At 40.7% G+C, this 17,590-nt stretch overlaps 1 protein-coding gene across 2 annotated transcripts in view; it reads left to right on the plus strand.

Annotated features, from left to right (window-relative positions):
* Nucleotides 1–1,782: 1,782 nt before the first annotated feature.
* LOC132822957 (tyrosine-protein kinase HCK-like) overlaps nucleotides 1,783–17,590 on the plus strand; it is a 93,405-nt gene continuing 77,597 nt past the window's right edge. The window contains exon 1 of one of the 2 annotated variants that reach the window (XM_060836403.1): nucleotides 1,783–2,014. The gene's annotated coding sequence lies outside the window, so the exon portion shown is untranslated. The remainder of the gene's footprint in view (nucleotides 2,015–17,590) is intronic. The other variant, XM_060836401.1, reaches the window with a different exon arrangement.

Raw genomic sequence — 17,590 nt, forward strand, 5'->3', positions numbered from 1 at the left:
GACTCTGGCCAGAAACATCGAATTTCCTGTTCTTTGGATGCTTTCTAAAAGTATGCCATTTAACTGCTCTGTGACACGTTTTGCCCTAGCACCAGGGAAATACACCATTCTGAGGTCATGTTTAATGACACAAAAATGCTTGTCTGATCCCCTGACTATGGAATCCTCTATCATTGTTGGTCCTCCACTCTTTGTCCTCCTCTACAATACTGGTGGTGCTACAGGGTTGATGACGATTTGACATGGCAGATTCGTCGCTGATGATTAGCCATTGCCAGTTCTCCACCAGCATTTCTCCACTGGGGTCATTTGACCTCTGGAGACTATTTGCCACCGGAAATATATATATGTACTGATTGTTTTCCCTCACACCTGTTCTTTCATACTTCTCAGTCCCCTTTATACAACTACATACTACATTTGCAGTGGTGAATCATCTTCAGTGACCAATGAGTGGTGGCTAAGCGTCCTTGGTGGTCAGAGGGCAGTGGCTAATCGGCAACGGTGAATCTTCTGTGGCGAATGGTCCCATCCCGAGTGCTACAAATATGGCTCTGGCTGCACTTGCCCTGAAGAACAATCACTCTCACCAGTTTCAAAAGTGGAAAATTGATTTTCAATCAGGATTAACTCTGGAGACTTCTGGAGAGTCTAACTGAATACAGGGGTCAGTTAGTGAGGTTGGTTGGACAGCTGGTTTGTAATGCAGGGTATGCCAATAGCATGGGTTCAATTTCTGTACAGGCTGAGGTCACCATGAAGGTCCCAACTTCTTGACCTTGTCCCTCACTTGACTCTCAGGTTAAACCACCACGTCATCACTCTCTCAAATTAAAGTTGCCCTATGGTTCTCCGGGACTTTGGTGATTTTACCTGGTTCTCATAGATTGCTTTGCAGTCATTCATTTCCTCTCTGCCTTAATCTGCATAGACTGCAGTGTGATTACTTCTTTAAACAGGTTATCCATGTTGTTCTCTGTCTCAAGCACACACACCAGTGATTCAAGCCGATGCTCAAGTTTTTGTAGTCAGTGATGCTTTTTGCAGATGTAGAATGCATATGTCCATGAACTCCCACATACCGCACGATTTACCCTCCACTTGGCTGGCTGACCTGCCATATCATAACTTTAAAAACAATTTCTTCCAATTAGAGATAGAATAACACCAGTTACTTCTGGATCAGCTTTTTCCTGCATCAAAGTAAGAGCCAATTACTGGAGGTTTTAAATGCCATCAGGAGATGGTGTCCTATCGACTAGGTTCGTGGTGTATTTATAGCCGTCGGATGTGGGCAGATAGCCACCAAACACGAACGTGTAGCGTCATAAATTGTCTAACACCTTAAGGTACTGCAGCAGACCCATATAACATTGTAGATAATTCCAACAACACAAGGTGTACCTGGAAAATTTTTCCCTATTTACATAAATGAGGTGAAGAAGTCTCAGAATCACTCTCACGAGAGGAGTCTTCTTAAAGATCATTGACCCACCAAATTACAATAGGGGGAAAAAAATTGATGATTAATTGAGCGAGAAACATGTACCCAGGGCGTAAAACGACCGTAAGAGTTTATTCAAAGTATACCTACTGATCGTTTTAATCGCTGAGTAGATTTTCGTCACTTGCCTTAAATGGGATATATTTCTGTTCCCAATCATAGGGTTGGCAGTGGAGGTTTAAACTGAAGCTCTGCAACTTGACTGTGTCCGAAACACCGCCTCCTGAATGAGTATTGCTTCCCTCAGCACCAATTAGCAACTCTAGGGGTGGGGTCACTAGTCAAGCCGAGTAAACTGCTTCACAAGCTCAACCACATACCAGGAAATAGGTCACGAAATGTACGAAGTGACCAGGCAACTATTGGAAATCTCCAGCTGAGAGTAACTATGGAACTTTACGTTGCTGTGTGGTGATCAAGGCAAAAAAAAGCATCCAACCATTTTATTTTCTCTGGAAGATTTTTTTGCTGAGAGTTGATAAAGTGATTCCCAAGAATAAAATAATTAAGGTACGTGTTTGGTTTTAATTGAAACTTTTGCTGAAGCTGTGTGGAATTGTTGTGTAAGCTTATTTAGAGGAAGGTGGTCAGTTAAGCACAGTGGTCTGAAGGTGCGAATGTAAGTTTTAATTTTATAATATTCCGATTTGATGTTTAGAGCACCCGGTAAGTGACCCGATGTATCAGGCTGTGGGGTACAACTGCACCGAGGGCTATGTCCTCTTTCTATCGGATGGTCGGCCGACCATTTCTTAAGTTTAAAGAGAAAAACATTTGTGTCGGTGGTGCGCTATTTGGGGCGGGGTGGTGGGTGAAGCGAGAGAACGGCGAGAATTGAGGAACTGGCGAGTTTTAAAGGGCGTTATCTCGCCTGACTTTAACATTGTCATAAAGAAAGAGTGGATCATTTCCCTGAAGTGAAATAACACACACGGGGGCTTTGTGTCCGGGTCGGGGTATTCTGCGGTATTTCTGGAGATCTCGAGGATTCTCCTCCTCTCCCGAATTGCGAGACCTCTGACCTACATTTGTCTAATTTGCGCCAATTGTAGGTTTCCTCTTTTTAATGCAGTGAGATGACTGTGGGGTCCTTAGTGGACTGTGGCCAATGACAATAAGTGTCCTGTCTGATGTGATGCTTGCTGTTATCCGGTCCTCTCCTACTTCCGTATGTTCACCACTGGATTTGTTAATAAATCATACTCTTAATAAGAGCAAAAACTGAAAATCTGAAAGAGTAACTCAGGACTGTGGACAGAGAAATGAAGTTAACGTTTCGATTTGCTGTTAAATTGTCGTGTAGGAAGAAATGAAGGAAATGGGTGCAAACATAGATAAACAACTAGTCTAACACCATTAAAGTAATTCGTGTGATAACTTTGGTATTACCCCCATTCACATCTGTACAGCCAAAAGGAGAGCGAATGATGAACAATTTCAAGAGTCGTTTTGGAACTGGTTGGATGAAGGTGGAAAAGTGTTTTGGGTTTAACTCCAATTTCCACAAATGCATTCAATGTTTTTTTTTTAAATAAAGAACTGGGAGCTAGACTAGCAGCTAGAGTTCTCTGTACCTCTCTGAGTAAACTGGAATGTTCATAAAATGTTGTTTAAAAGAATTCCACATCAAATCTGCAACAGAAAGATAGGTAAGTGAAATGTTAAGTTTGAGGTAGAGTTTGACTGGGAACGGTGTACCCCAGTTAGGCAAGGACGGGATGCTCATTGATGGCCATCCCATTATTGTGACAAATGAAACCCTCCATTGTTCAAATAATACCTCTTTAAGGGCTTCATGTTGCCGTTATTGGTGTCAACATGGGCAGGCAGAGAACACGACAAGGTTGTGCCAGGTTGCTTCTATGAAAAGGGAGGCTGGGGTCACATGTTCACAGGTGCTTGGTGCCTGATCAAGGACCTGACTTGGGGCAAGGGGGGGGGGAGAAGCGGTCCCTGCTGAGGGTCATCTTTTGACCTCCCTTGACACCCACTCTGTGGTTCCCTTCCTGCCATCATTGAGCTGTGACCTGTGGGATCCAGTGCTACTATTAGGCCGCAGGTGGATGTTGTGCTATCATCGATTTCCACTGTCAGAATGGAGCTGGCAGCTTCTGGTGACCAGCAGCTCTGAGTGGCTGGAAGCTCCAGCATGAGGGTTATTGGACCAAATGAAAACCCCATTGCTATTAAGGAGATAGCTGTTGTCTTCGCATGTTTTTGGTCCTATTTATATTGAGATACTGGTACTTGCTGCTGATGAAAAATAGAGAATATGAGGGCCCAAAGATCCCCTTGGCTGCAGGTTTTAGTTTTGAAAGCTATGTTCTACAACATTAAACAGGTCATCTTGATCTAACCCATCTGATGAAGCCTGGTAGGATGGGATTCATTGCCTGTTCTATGCATTGCAGACATTCACTGTTCCCCCATAACTTCAATGATAATTGGACAGAATGACAAATCAAATAGCATCCTGTCATTCCTGTCAGTTTCCAAGTGAGTGACTTGGCCTAAAATTCTCTTACAGGTACCTGACATGCAGTCTGATTCTGCACTTGACACAGTCACTGAAGGCATCCTGTAGTACTCTTGAGTTTCTGTCTTTTAATGCTTTCAATTACTTGCGCTTGTTCACGATCCATCTTTCTGCCACTCCTTTTTCTTTATTCTGTTCCTACGCTTTGTTTTAGATATTACATCACTTCTAATGACTTCTGCACATGTGTTTGCATTGTCATCGATAGTATACACCAGGATTTCCTTGCACTTTCCTTTTCTTCATTTGTGCACTATCTTTTAGTGACTTCGGTCAGTATTTACATTATGCAGTGATGCCCTGCTTTACCCCTCTGTTAACCTTGTTTCCAATGTGTCTGTTTCTCATCTCCCAGAGGATCAGATTTCAAATTCAAATCCAACTTCATCTCAATCTTAGAAAGCTACCTTGTAAACCACTTTGGACTTTTGTCTGCTCCTAACATTTGGGCCTTTCTCCCTCCTGCTTAGTAATCTTGCCATCTACTACCGTGTTAAAATAGTCAATCATGCATTAAAATACTGGAGAACTGTGAATTATTGATGCTCTCTATCCAAAAGTACCTTGCACATTGTGGGGGTATTCAAATTGGTGCCCATCTGAGTTACACAAGGGAACCTTTTTATAGTATATCATCATTGAGAAAATGATGGAATGTCATGTGGAAATTGCAGGCACAAGCCTGTTTTTGTCAATGAGGAATGGATCTATAATATGCCAATGTTCTGCATAACGTAGCATTCCTGATAAAGGGCTTATGCTTGAAATGTCAACTCTCCTGTTCCTGGATGCTGCCTGACCGGCTGGGTTTTTCCAATCCACACTTTTTGTTAATTTAATCCACGGCACTTAGATGGATGTTCTGAAGATCGATACATCCAGAAAGTGGCATTTTCTTCAAACCTTTTTTTGCTAAGTTGGCAGATTGCACGAATAGTCGTCTGGTGTAGCCCAGAAAGCAAAATATCTGAATAAGGAACAGAAGCAGATCTACTTTAACGTCAACCAGGAAGATGCTCATGGGACACATGCAGTAGCCAATAATGCCAGCAGTGGCTCAGTTTCCATACTGCCTCTAATCAGTCTTTTATCTCTGAGTTTAAAGAAAACTTGAACTTGCCATATTTATTGAGCTTGAAATTAGGTCAGTCCATGTGAAGATAACTAAAATTGGCAATGTGAAGGGAAAACACCACAGCAGTTCTGGAACTGATGTTTATGACTGTGGAACATTCCTCGCTACAGTTTAGATGTTAAATCAATTAATTTATTGCAAAATTAAATTTAAGTTTTTGTCAGAAAAATCTCCAAACACTCAATCTTGGCAATGTCTTAATTCCCCCCAGGTTCCTGTGGGGGTTAGAAACTCCCTATAAAGGCTTGAGCATCTGAGCATTCCGATTTTAAATGAAATCGGAAAGACCTATCTTGCTCTCTCAGGTGGATCATTTTAAAAAAAAAACACGTCCCATGGTATTACATGAAGGGTTAGGAAGTTCTCTGTCTGGCCTTGGCAATATCTGCCCCTAAACAACCTCAATTCTAAAACAGATGATCTGAGCATTGCTGTCCTTGAGCTCTACCAGTCTGCAAATTAAACACCTTGTTTCCTTCAATGGTATTGACTCTTTAGAAGTGATTCATTATCAGTGACCAGTGTATAAATTCAGATTTGTTGTTTTTATTTAAACTGTCAGTATCAGTTAGTTTTGTTCCAATTAAATTCTGTACCCTGCTGCTTTGTGATGATGTCATTAATATGCCCTTGATGAGAACTGACCTTGATATACAATACTTGATTTTTGAGAAGTTAAATGTTGATGTTCTTTATGGTGCAATTTGCAAATTGAAGGGAGATACCATGGGGAACTCATTGCACGCAGCTCATTTAGATTTACCTCAAGCAGGGGAACAGGCTTTGTTTTTTTTTAAGATCAGTGGAGAAAGAGACTGCTGTGGATGTGATATTTCAGGACTGGAAATATGTCACAATCAGCAACAGGCTGGTTCAAAGTGTATCGTTCCTACTCTGTGCTGTCTTAAGATTCTTGATGCAACCATCGACAGGATCATTGTTTTTTTATGGTGTATCCCCATCATGCAATGTGGCTGCCCATTTTATTGTGAATCTCAAATATCTTGAAAATTCAAGCTTTTTCACATGTAGACTACGTATTTCATAATGTGGCATTATTTGTACGTTGCCATTACTAAAATACCCTGTTTCCACTTCAAACATCGTTTCTCCCACCCAGCTTACCCCCTAAAACATTCTCATCCATTACTTTTGTTATTTCTGGTCTCAACATTTCCCATGCTGTCTTGGCCAACCTCCTACTTTTGTAGCTTGCTCATCCAAACTATTCCCACCAATCAGCACTTGGAGATAAAGCAAAGGTGAGTTGAAATCCTCTGCTGTTTGGTTCATCAAGAGCATCTCAGGATCACTCTCTGGTCTCTTACACACACACACACACAATTTGAGAAGTGAGCCTTTGAACTGCAGTTGGATTTATACTTGAAAATTAAACACTGATGAAGCTAGGTATTTGGTGTATCTATTGTTAGTGTAGCAAGTAATTAGGTTATTTAAGCTAATTGATTCACTTGTCCAGATATAAAGAGAGTGACATGGTGGTGGGGCTGTTCAGGCATGTGTAAGCACAGTTTGGATTTTTTTTTAAAGAAGGGGGTGACAGGTGAGAGTTCTAGTGTATTTGAAACTGTAAAACTGAGTAGTAGGGGCTCTTGTGCTGTGGTGATTGTGTCTTTGCCTCTGGGGCAGAAGGTCTGAGTTCAAGTTTTATATGCTGCAGAGGCTTGTAAAAACATCCCTGAACAGGTTGATTTCAAAAATATATCTCAAAGACCAACTGGAAGCCCCCTATCCTATGGGATTAGTGGAAAACTGCATTAATGAGAATCTTTGAAAAACAAAACTGAAATTGAGTAGTTAATAAACCCTACCCACCATAAAAGGTGTCTTAATTTTCTGTTTGTCCAACTAGCTTGCATCCAGACTGAGTTCTATTCTTTCCATAGAAGTTCTTCTCCATCCTTTCTTTTCTCGAATCATAATGTCTACTGAGTCTTGAGATTTTGTTTCCACTGTCTTTCCAGGATGATCACTTCACATGTTGATCACCCTCTCTTTTTTTATATTTTTTTTATATACTGACCGCAGTTCTGAATTTGTCTTATGCTATTTTGTAGCTTCTTTTTCACATGTACTAGTACACATTATTTATTTCTACAGTTTAAATGCCCTCAAAATCTCCTCATCCTCTTCCCTTCTAGAATGAAGAGCACAGGTATTCTGTAAAACTCATTTTTCCAACACTACGTGTCACATCCCTGACAGCTATCTTTCATTTCAGTGTCTCAAGGAGCAAATGTGTTCTGCAGTAAACATCTGCATTAACAATTCACACTAATAGATTTCGTTAATCACTGGCGAACATGCATTGCTGGAACAAATTTGTGGATGTTTGCCTCACTCAATGGTATATTTTGCAAATGCTTAAGTGACCAGGCAAGTTTCTGAAAGAGGCTAATATCTATCCCTTTTGTACACAGTCTAGTCCTTTCATCATATACTTAAAAATATTTAAATCTAATATTTTGGAGTTATCTCTGACAATGTTGTTGTTGTTCTCTATTAATAGTCTCCATTTTCAGTGCAAGATATCAGCCAGGGCTCCTGCTTCTGAACAGTAATCAGCAATGTTTCAAAGAAAATGGATCTCTTTCACAGCATTTACATAACATTGTAACTGAGCCCAATCAATTAGGCCAAAGGAACTACTGTACTCCCAAATACGCGAAGACCATAAGATGTAGGTGCAAAAGTAGGCCATTCAATCTGTTGAGTCCACTTCTTCATTCAATGAAATCATGGCTAGTTTGATGACTCTAACTTGACTCTCCTTTTCCCATGATTCCCTTACCAATTGTTTAAAAAAAAAAGTCGGTCTATCTCTGCCTTCAATATACTTACAATCCAGCCTTAATAGGCCTCTCTGGTGAAGAATTTCAGATTCACCATCCTCTGAAAAGAAAATAAAACTGTTTTTATCTCGAGTGGCTGAGTCCTTTTGAGATTATGCTCTCTGATTCTAGACTCTCCCATAAGAGGAGACAATCTCTATCTATGTCTACCCTGTCAAGCCCTCTGACTTTTACTTTCAATGAGATCTCATCTCATTTTTCCAACTCCAGTGAGTACAAGACCATACTACTCAACCATTCCTCCACGAGCAAAGTGCTCCATACCTGGGATCAAACTAGTGAACCTTCTTTGAACTGCCTCTGATATCAATATATTTTTCCTTGGATAAGGGGGCCAGAATTACGTTCCAATTGCAGTCGTAGTGCATTGTATTGTTTTGTTACTGGGGTAGTTAGCGTGGATGGCTGGTTTATGATGCAGAATGAAGCAAACCGTTGCAGGTTTGATTCCAAAAAGCTGACCTTGGGTCCTGTCTTCTCAACCTAGCCCCTCACCTCAGGTATGGTGACCTTACCTTTTTATAGCTTTAGTAAGGCATCCCAATTTTCATTCTCTATTCCCTTTGAAATAAAGGCTTACATTCCATTTACCTGCTCTATTACCCTCTCAACTTGGATGCTAGCATTTTTGTGATTCATGCACAAGATCCCAATTGTGTCTCCAACTTCCTGCAGTTGCTGTCCATTTAAATATTCAGCTCTTCAGTTCTTCTTGCGAAAGTGCATATCCTCACACCTTTCCATATTTTATTTCTTTTGCCAAGTTTTTTGTGCTCTCAATTAGCCTGTCCTCTTCAACCCTATGACTTCAGAAATCAGACTTTCAGCAGCCTACAGCTGAGGGTGGGAACTTCATCTCAAATGCCAAGGGTAGAGTCATTTCATTGTGTTCCCAGATACATGCAACAAAGGTGCCTCTATATTGCCTCTGTTGGAAAATATTCAAGTCACTAGACTTTTTAGGATCAAGTATAATGACTGAAGAACCTTTCTGGAGCCCTTACTAATCCTGCTATCATGTAGGCTAGTTTCTGACAAGTTTGTACAAAGCATGGGCAGTAATTGCCACTCACTTCAGGAGTGATAACATGGTAAGAAAGATATGAGCAATAGTGGCACTACAGCTCGTCATGGCTATTGAGTTGGCAGAAAACCAATTGCATTTCAGCAAACTTTTGCGCATGCAAGTCTCCACTTACCAAAATGCTTTCAATCTGCTTTAGAGACATGGGGCTGGTATTTACCAGCTCTGGAATCTTTATGGAAGGCCTTTTACAATAGTATTCAGGAGGAGCACATTATCATTCTGCTGCCACTAAGCATTAGCAACAGCAGGAACCTGAGCAGCACAGCCATGTGCCAAGTGGAAGTAGGTGGGCAATTATGCCAATCAAGGGCGCTTTCGCTGGCCTTCTCTATGACCCCTTACCCTGGTAGCAGTGGCTGCGCCATGGTTTTGAGTATGTAATAGAAGGTGTCTTCCTTCCCCAACTCCCCTCCATACCCACCAATTAATGAGGTATTGTGTCTGGCCTTGGAAGTAATTGGAAAGAAAAACCTTTTTGTTTTGCTTCAGGGGCACCCCAGTATGCAAGTTTCTTTTTCTATCTCAAACCTCAACATTAGAGGCATCTAACAGAGGCTGAAGGCAGCTGTAGAAGGCCAATGGCCCTTCCACCTATCAGCAGGACAACAAGACATCATGTCATTTGATACATTCTAGTCAATTACTTTTAATGTACTTATTGTGCTCCCCAATTGGATATGACCCAATGCATGTCGTTTATGTATGACAATGTGAAATGTTACAATTCTGCACTACAGATTGAGAAAGAAACTGTTCATTTGCAATGGGAACATAATCTGTTTGACTGCAGTGGAACACTGGGAACAGGAAGGAAATAATGCAACGTTAGAGGACTGGAGTTAGCAGAATTTAAGTGAAGCAATTGACGGAGAGTTTCAGCAATAGGTTAGAAAATGAACTAGGCAATAGGTCTTAATTTGAATTTGATATATATGACCAATATTTCAACTGATCCTTGAGGCAATCGATTTTTTTTTTTGTCTTTGTAGAAATTGAAGAAAATATTAGATTGCAAACATATGAAGAGCAATACTAACTTATAGAAACTTACCAGGCTCCCTTTAAAAACAGATATCAAAATGTACATTGAACACACGAACCTGTAATTTGTTCAAGTGATGCATGCATGATTGAAAGTCATGAAATGTATTCATTTTTAAAACTTTGGAGAAATAACTTGTTCCATTTTCCTGGAATCTCTAATGTTCCCAACTCAAAGTCTGAACAAAACAGCAGAACCCTCATGAAACTTGCCTCCCTGGTTTTTGATATTAGTTTCCTTCATGAATATAAATTCTCTACAGACAGATGGTATCCGTTGATGGAGGGTCTTGCATTGCACTTCACTGTCAAAGTTGTACAATATGAAGCAAGCATTCTTTTTACTCTTTTTTTGTGAGCATAGTGACGAAGTTGTAACTTTTATTTTCATCCCTTCTCCTTCCACCACCTCCCCATATAGGTGATTTTTGAGAGCACTAATATGCTTGTTTATGGACTTTGTGCTTGTACTTGCATTCTGTTTCAAATAAGAGATGGCTCTTTCAATGGTTTGTCACGTCTCAGTACGCTTATCAATTTAAATCATGTCCTCGGAGTAGGAATTGAATGCAACTATTTAGCTCCAAAGTGAACCAAATAAGTCCTAAGTGGCCTCTTAGGGTCGAGATTCTGGATTAGTGGTGCTGGAAGAGCACAGCAGTTCAGGCAGCATCCAAGGAGCAGTAAAATCGATGTTTCGGGCATATCTCTCCACCCTTCAGGCTCTCCTGCCTGTATTCCTGATGAAGGGCTTTTGCCCTAAACATCGATTTTACTGCTCTTCAGATGCTGCCTGAACTGCTGTGCTCTTCCAGCACCACTAATCCAGAATCTGGTTTCCAGCATCTGCAGTCATTGTTTTTACTTAGGGTTGAGGTTAACCACCCAAACTGTAGACTGAAGTTTAGTGCTTTGATTTGTATGTCTTACCAGCAAAACTGGTAAAAGTTGCAGTTGGCTGTTTCCTTTTAAAGGCAGTCTCTAAATCCTCTTGTGCAGGATCAATAGTATTTATTGATCTATACTGGCTGGACATATACTCCTAATCTGGTGCAAACTGGAGAATATTCTCAGCTGCACTGTTTTACACTCTTTGAGGCAAATGAAGTTAATATTTTCAGTGGATTCAATTCTCACTGCAAAATACAAATGTATAATACTAAAGTTATTCTGAGGGAGGGGCAAGAAGCAGGAAATACATGGATTAAATTTTCAGTTGAGCGCTCAAGATAAGCAATAATAGCAAATGTTCAGAATCATTCACGCTTGTACTCTCCTATTTTCATTATTTAAAAATTCCTATTTGCTGTATATTACCACCAATGAGGTATTGGTTTGGGTTCAGTAGGAATATTCAACTTTTCTCTCTTGATTTTCAAATTCAGTTGATCTTTAAATAGCAAGCTTTCAAATTGCCGGGGTGGGGGGATGATATAAGTCATACTTTGTTGATTTGTTCTATCAATTTTTGTATTTACTCACTTGGCTTATTAACACACAATGTAGTGGCACCAGTGTGATATGTTTCATAATGGTTTGGGAAAATAAAGGCTCCTCAGGAAGATGACAGCTGAGAATTAATCATGTTCATAGTCATTGTGATACACAGCATGGAAACATCCTTCAGCCCAACTTGTGTAGGCCAACCAGATATCCTCAGTTAATCTAGTCCCATTTGCCAGCAGTTGGCCCATATCCCTTTTAAACCCTTCCATTCATATACCCATCCAGATGCCTTTTAAATGTTGTAATTGTGCCAGTTTCAATCACTTCCTCTGGCAGCTCATTCCATACACGTATCACTCTCTGTATTGCCCCTTAGATCCCTTTTAAAAATTTTCCCCTCTCACCTTCAACCTTTCCTTCTAGCTCTGGACTCCCCCACCCCAAGGAAAATACCTTGCCTATTGACCCTATCCACATCCCTCAGATTTTATAAACCTCCTAAGGTCACCCCTCAGTCTCTGTGTACCTCGGAAAACAGGCCCAGCCTATTCGGCCTCTCCCAATAGCTCAAACCCTTCAACCCTGGCATCATCCTTGTAAATATTTCAGACCCCTTTTCAAGTTTCACAATATCCCTCTTATGTACAGCTTCCAATTCTGATACTCAGTGTACTGACCAATAAAGGCGAGCATGCCAAACGCCCTCTTCATTATCCTGTCTATCTGCCACTCCACTTTTAAGACCATAAGACATAGGAGTGGAAGTAAGGCCATTCGGCCCATCGAGTCCACTTTGCCATTCAATCATGGCTGATGGGCATTTAACTCCACTTACCAGCCTTCTCCCCGTAGCCCTTAATTCCTCGAGACAACTTTGAGGAACTGTGAACCTGCACTCCAAGGTCTCTTTGTTCAACACCACTCCCCAGAGCCTTATCGTTAAGTATAATTCTGCCCTAGTTTGCCTTTTCAAAATGTAGCACCTCATTTAAGTTAAACTCCATCTGCCACTCTTTGGCCCATTGCACTGAGGTCATCTCCAATTTTGGTGTCATCTGCAAACTTACTAACCACACCTCGTATGTTCACATCCAAATCACTTGTTGTGGGGCTTGAGTTACTGATGGGTTCATTTTGTCAGTACTTTTTTCAAGTAGCTATTACTTTTCTACAAAGAAAATTGTCACTTTTTTCAGTTAAACCAGGTTGTTATTTCCTTTGAGAATGTGAATTCAATTTAGTTGCTCATGAGATTTACAGTTCTTCTCTTGGTCATTCATCCAAGCCTCTGAATTATTAATATAATTGTCTTAGTAATTTTACTGACAGCTTTAACAGCGTTTGTTATTTAAGTAACTAATTGGGGGTAACACACAATTTATGTACAATTGTATCATTGATGCCTTTACTCACCAATAATGAATGTAGTCACTTGTAATTCAACTGCAATGAAATATTTGCTAATTGCATCTTAAAATGAAAAGACTTAATCTTTGCCATGGATTTGCAGACTTCTAATGTACTAAGATCAGGCTTTTTCTAGTACATGTCTTGTTGTGACCTCCAGTTGGAGGAATTGGATCAGGTTGCAGATTCTGTCAATGGATCCATTTATATAGAAGTAATCTTATAAAAGTTGAGTGCAGGAAGTGGGAAATGGGTTATAAGATAAGATCAGTGAGCCGCTCAAAGCTGAAGAGCAGATTGGGAAATGGACCAATATTACGAAGCAAGTGACAGGTGATTCTATCTGTTTGGCCAAAATATTGGACAGAGAACATGCGGGACATTTAACAGATTGTAATGTGCTGATGACTGGCAAAGCACTTAAGGATGTGTCTTAAGCGTGCGCACAGAAAATGCTCTTTATTTTGGACAGAAAGGTCTTAAGTGTTACACAACAGAGAGTCTCCCAACATTAACCATGAGGAACAAATTTTGCTCCCAGCTCACCACCTAAGGATTTTGTTTCCACCACAGAAAAGAAACTCTTTTGTTTTGACTTTCTCTCAATCCTGAAAAGCTTTCTTAATTCTAACAATTTCAAGACTTCCAAGCCAGGAGAGCTTGAATTAGAGATCCCAAAGAAGGGATCTTAGTCTTAGTCATAAAGATGTACAGCGCGGAAACCGCCCCTTCAGTCCAACTTGTCCATGCCGGCCAGATATCCTAACCTAATTGAGTCCCATTTGCTAGCACTTGGCCCATGTCCCTCTTAAACCCTTCCTATTCATATACCCATGCAGATGCCTTTTTTTTTATAGATATTTTTATTGGGAATTTAACATTTTGACAAATTTACAAAAATAAGCAGAATTTTCAAGCACAAACATTAATATAAAAATAGATCTTAAATATATAATCATCAAAATTCAACTAATCCACAATCATCCAGAGTGTATAGTTGAGTCGCTTACATCCTTCAAATAAGAGAAAATGTTCTCTAATACACTCATAACAGTATGATAAAAAGGAAGTTATTTCCAAACAATAAGAACAAAAAAAAATTAAACATGTTTGAATGGAGATCTTCCCCCTTGTTCTCAGGGGGCCTTACTACCTTTCCAACGTTCCACCATATCCTCTCCCAAACAGTGTCCCACCCTCAACCCAGGCGCTCCTTAATAGGATTTAGATATAATACCGAGCTAGAGTTAACAGTGAGCGCTGCACCCCCACCCCTCCCCACCCATACCTGAGTATATCTGCTAGCATCAATGCCACGTACAAACACACATAACTATAAAATTACAACTCCAACAGATTACAGTTAAGTATAATAACATAGCAAGGAAGACAACCCCGCTCCCAGAGGCAAAAGTAAAGTAGAATAAAGTATCCATTTCTCCTCACGGAGTGTGGGAGAGGCAAGCCAACATAAATTGTCTCTTACGATTTATTTAACAGAGTCTAAAAGTTTCTTGGCCTCTTCCGATGATCTAAAATTATACTCGGATCCTTCGTGGGTAAAGCATAACGTTGCTGGGTAGCGTAAGGTGTATTGAATATCTAAGTCCCTTAAACATTTCTTCACCTCATCAAACGCCTTCCTTCTTCGTGCCAAAGCCGGGGAGAAGTCCTGAAATAACATAATCTTGGATCCTTCATGAATCATAGCTTTAGGATCCTTTCCAAGCTTTCTGGAGGCGTCCAGGAGTATCTGCCTCTCCCTATAACTCTGCAGCCGGAACAGGACCGGGCGTGGGCGCTGGTTTGGGCCAGATCCGCGTACTGCGACCCGGTAGGCCCACTCCACCCTTACCCGGTCAGTTTCAGCCCCCAGGTTTAAAAGCTGGGGCAGCCATCGCTCCAGAAATACTACTAACTGTTCTTTCCCTTCTTGTTCTTGAAGGCCCAGCAATCGAATATTCTTTCTCCGATTTCTGTTGTCAATATCATCCATGTAGATTTCAAAGGCCCTGACTCTCTGCTCCAGAGCTCTCACCTGTTCTGCAGCTGTTTGAGCTGCAGCCTCGGAGGTCGTGGCCTTTAGTTCCGCCCCCTCCACTCGGCCCTGCAATTCTCCCATAGAGTGATTCTGTTTCTGCAGCTTTTCTTCGAATGCATTCCATCTCTGTCTGGATTCTGCGATGAAATTGACGAGTGTCGATTCCAATCTAGCAATCATCTCTACAAGGCCTGTTTTTACATCAGCTGCAGCCGGAGGAGAGGAGGGTGGGGGAGGGGTCTTTGTTTTCTGAGAGCTGCGGGGTCCCTTTGATTTACTCATTATCCACTCAGTATTAGACTATTTAAATATAATATTCAGCAGCTAATTAAGATTAAAGAAATTTTTTGGGTGGTTTGGCAAGTGTGGTGGGGGCAGGAAACCCACTTTACCCAGGTTTTGGGAAGGGCTCTGTAGACTCAGACTTGCTGAGTCGCCGCCATCTTGGATCTCCCCGCAGATGCCTTTTAAATGTTGTAATTGTGCCAGCCTCCACTCCTTCCTCTGGCAGCTCATTCCACACACTCCCCATCCTCTGCCTGAAAACATTGCCAGTTAGGTCCTTTTTATACCTTTCCCCTCTCAGCCTAAAACTATGCCCAATAGTTCTGGACTCCCCCACCCAGGGAGAAGACTGTGTGTCTATTTACACTATCCATGCCCCTCACGATTTTATAAACCTCTGTGGTCATCTCTCAATCTCTGCTCCAGGGAAAAGAGCCCCAGCCTATTCAACCTCTCCCTATAGCTCAAATTCTCCAACCTTGGCAACATCCTTGTGAATCTTTTCTGAACCTTTTCGAGTTTCACAACATCCTTCCGATAGCAGGGAGACCAGAATTGCACATAGTATTCCAAAAGTGGCCTAACCAATGTCCTGTACAACTGCAACATGACCTCCCCAGTCTTACACTCAATGCTCTGATAAATAAAGGAAAGCATATGCCATAAATCGCCTTTTACTATCCTATCTACATGCGGCTCCACTTTCAAGGAACTGTGAGCCTGCACTCCAAGGTCTCTTCTGAGGTGATCATTTCTTCCATGGGAACTTAATTTTGCTACTAAGAGGAAACAAATTCCTGTTCTTTTGAATAAGCAATCGATTCTTCTGAACTGAGGTCAACTAAACTAGTGGCTTTGTTCTACTTACATGGCCTTTCATAAACTCAACAGTTTAAACATCTTGTATATGAATAATACTACAGGGGCTCTACCAGACACTTGACTGTAATCACTTGCTTTCTTAGTAATCATATTAGTTCACTAGCCAAATGACTTTTGACCTTTTGGGAGGGAGGAGGGGAAGAAACTCTTCAGAACTGACCAAAATGTTCTGCCTCTAATTTAAAACCCAACTTCCAAAAATAATATCTTTCATCACATATCTCCCTGTCCTATAAAGGTGAGCCTTAGACCACTTGTCATCTTCAGGATTCAAATATTAGAGGTAGAGCAAGGGTCTCTTTCCATGCTGTACATCTCTCTGACTAAGGCATGTTGTATTCCACCATTCTATCTTCCTACTTCCCAAAAATATTCAACTAAAATTGTTGAGGTAGGAGTCAGGTAACGTAATCTGTAACATATTGTACATTGAGTGTGGCAATGTGGAAAGGGAGGTCTCTGATGCTGGCTATATGCAAAATGCATCAGACAACTGAGATCTTGGGTTTCAAAGAGCATGGAGAAAAATTTTCTGTGCAGAGTGTCTGCCTATTTAAAGTAAGTTGCTATTGTCAAGAAATTCTTAATTGCTTGTTGTATATCTTGTCAGGAAACTATTTTAGCAATTTGGGTGTGTTCAGATAACTTGTTTCTGTTCCCAATATGTTCTACATTACATCACGTGAGGAAAGGTAATTTTTAGTATGTTTGGTAATCAATATGATTTGGCTAAAGATTTTCTGTTGTCTACTGCAACAAAACAAAGGTCAATCCAGTGAATATGGAAAGTGAAAGTTGTGGGTGAGGAGCTTACCTTTCTCTCTTCCTGCAGGGTATTTGGAAACAGCTGCTTCTTAGATGCAAAAGAACAGAGGCTGATGGTAAATGTATGAGGACTGTGCCTGTGATGTAAGTTAGCCTAATGCACAAGTCTGAACCCTTCCTGGTTGGAACCTGTTTGTTTTGTTATACTTAAATTTGAATAAACCTGTTAGTTATCAAAACTGTCCTGCTTTGCTGATGCAGCATAAAGTAAATAAAATGACATTTTGAAATATTTGTTCTGCTAATTATTCACTCTTTATTTAGTTAAAGCATTCTGAAGGTTGTTTGTAATATGGTGTGTATCTGTTGATTTTCTTATCTGTTTTTGATAGGAAAATTTCATGCAAATTTCTATCCAGTAGGTGACAGTATTTCAAAAAAAACTTCCTTCCCAATTCTTTCTTGATGAAAAGAGATGTGCATGCAATTTTGGAGAAGGTTTTGTAGCTCAGATTGTGGTTTAGATGGTAAGCTTGCTCACTGCTGGTAGATTTGTTCTCGGACATTTTGTTACCATGCTAGGTAACC

Source organism: Hemiscyllium ocellatum, chromosome 15, assembly GCF_020745735.1.
Source record: "Hemiscyllium ocellatum isolate sHemOce1 chromosome 15, sHemOce1.pat.X.cur, whole genome shotgun sequence".
NCBI classification, from domain to species: Eukaryota; Metazoa; Chordata; class Chondrichthyes; order Orectolobiformes; family Hemiscylliidae; genus Hemiscyllium; species Hemiscyllium ocellatum.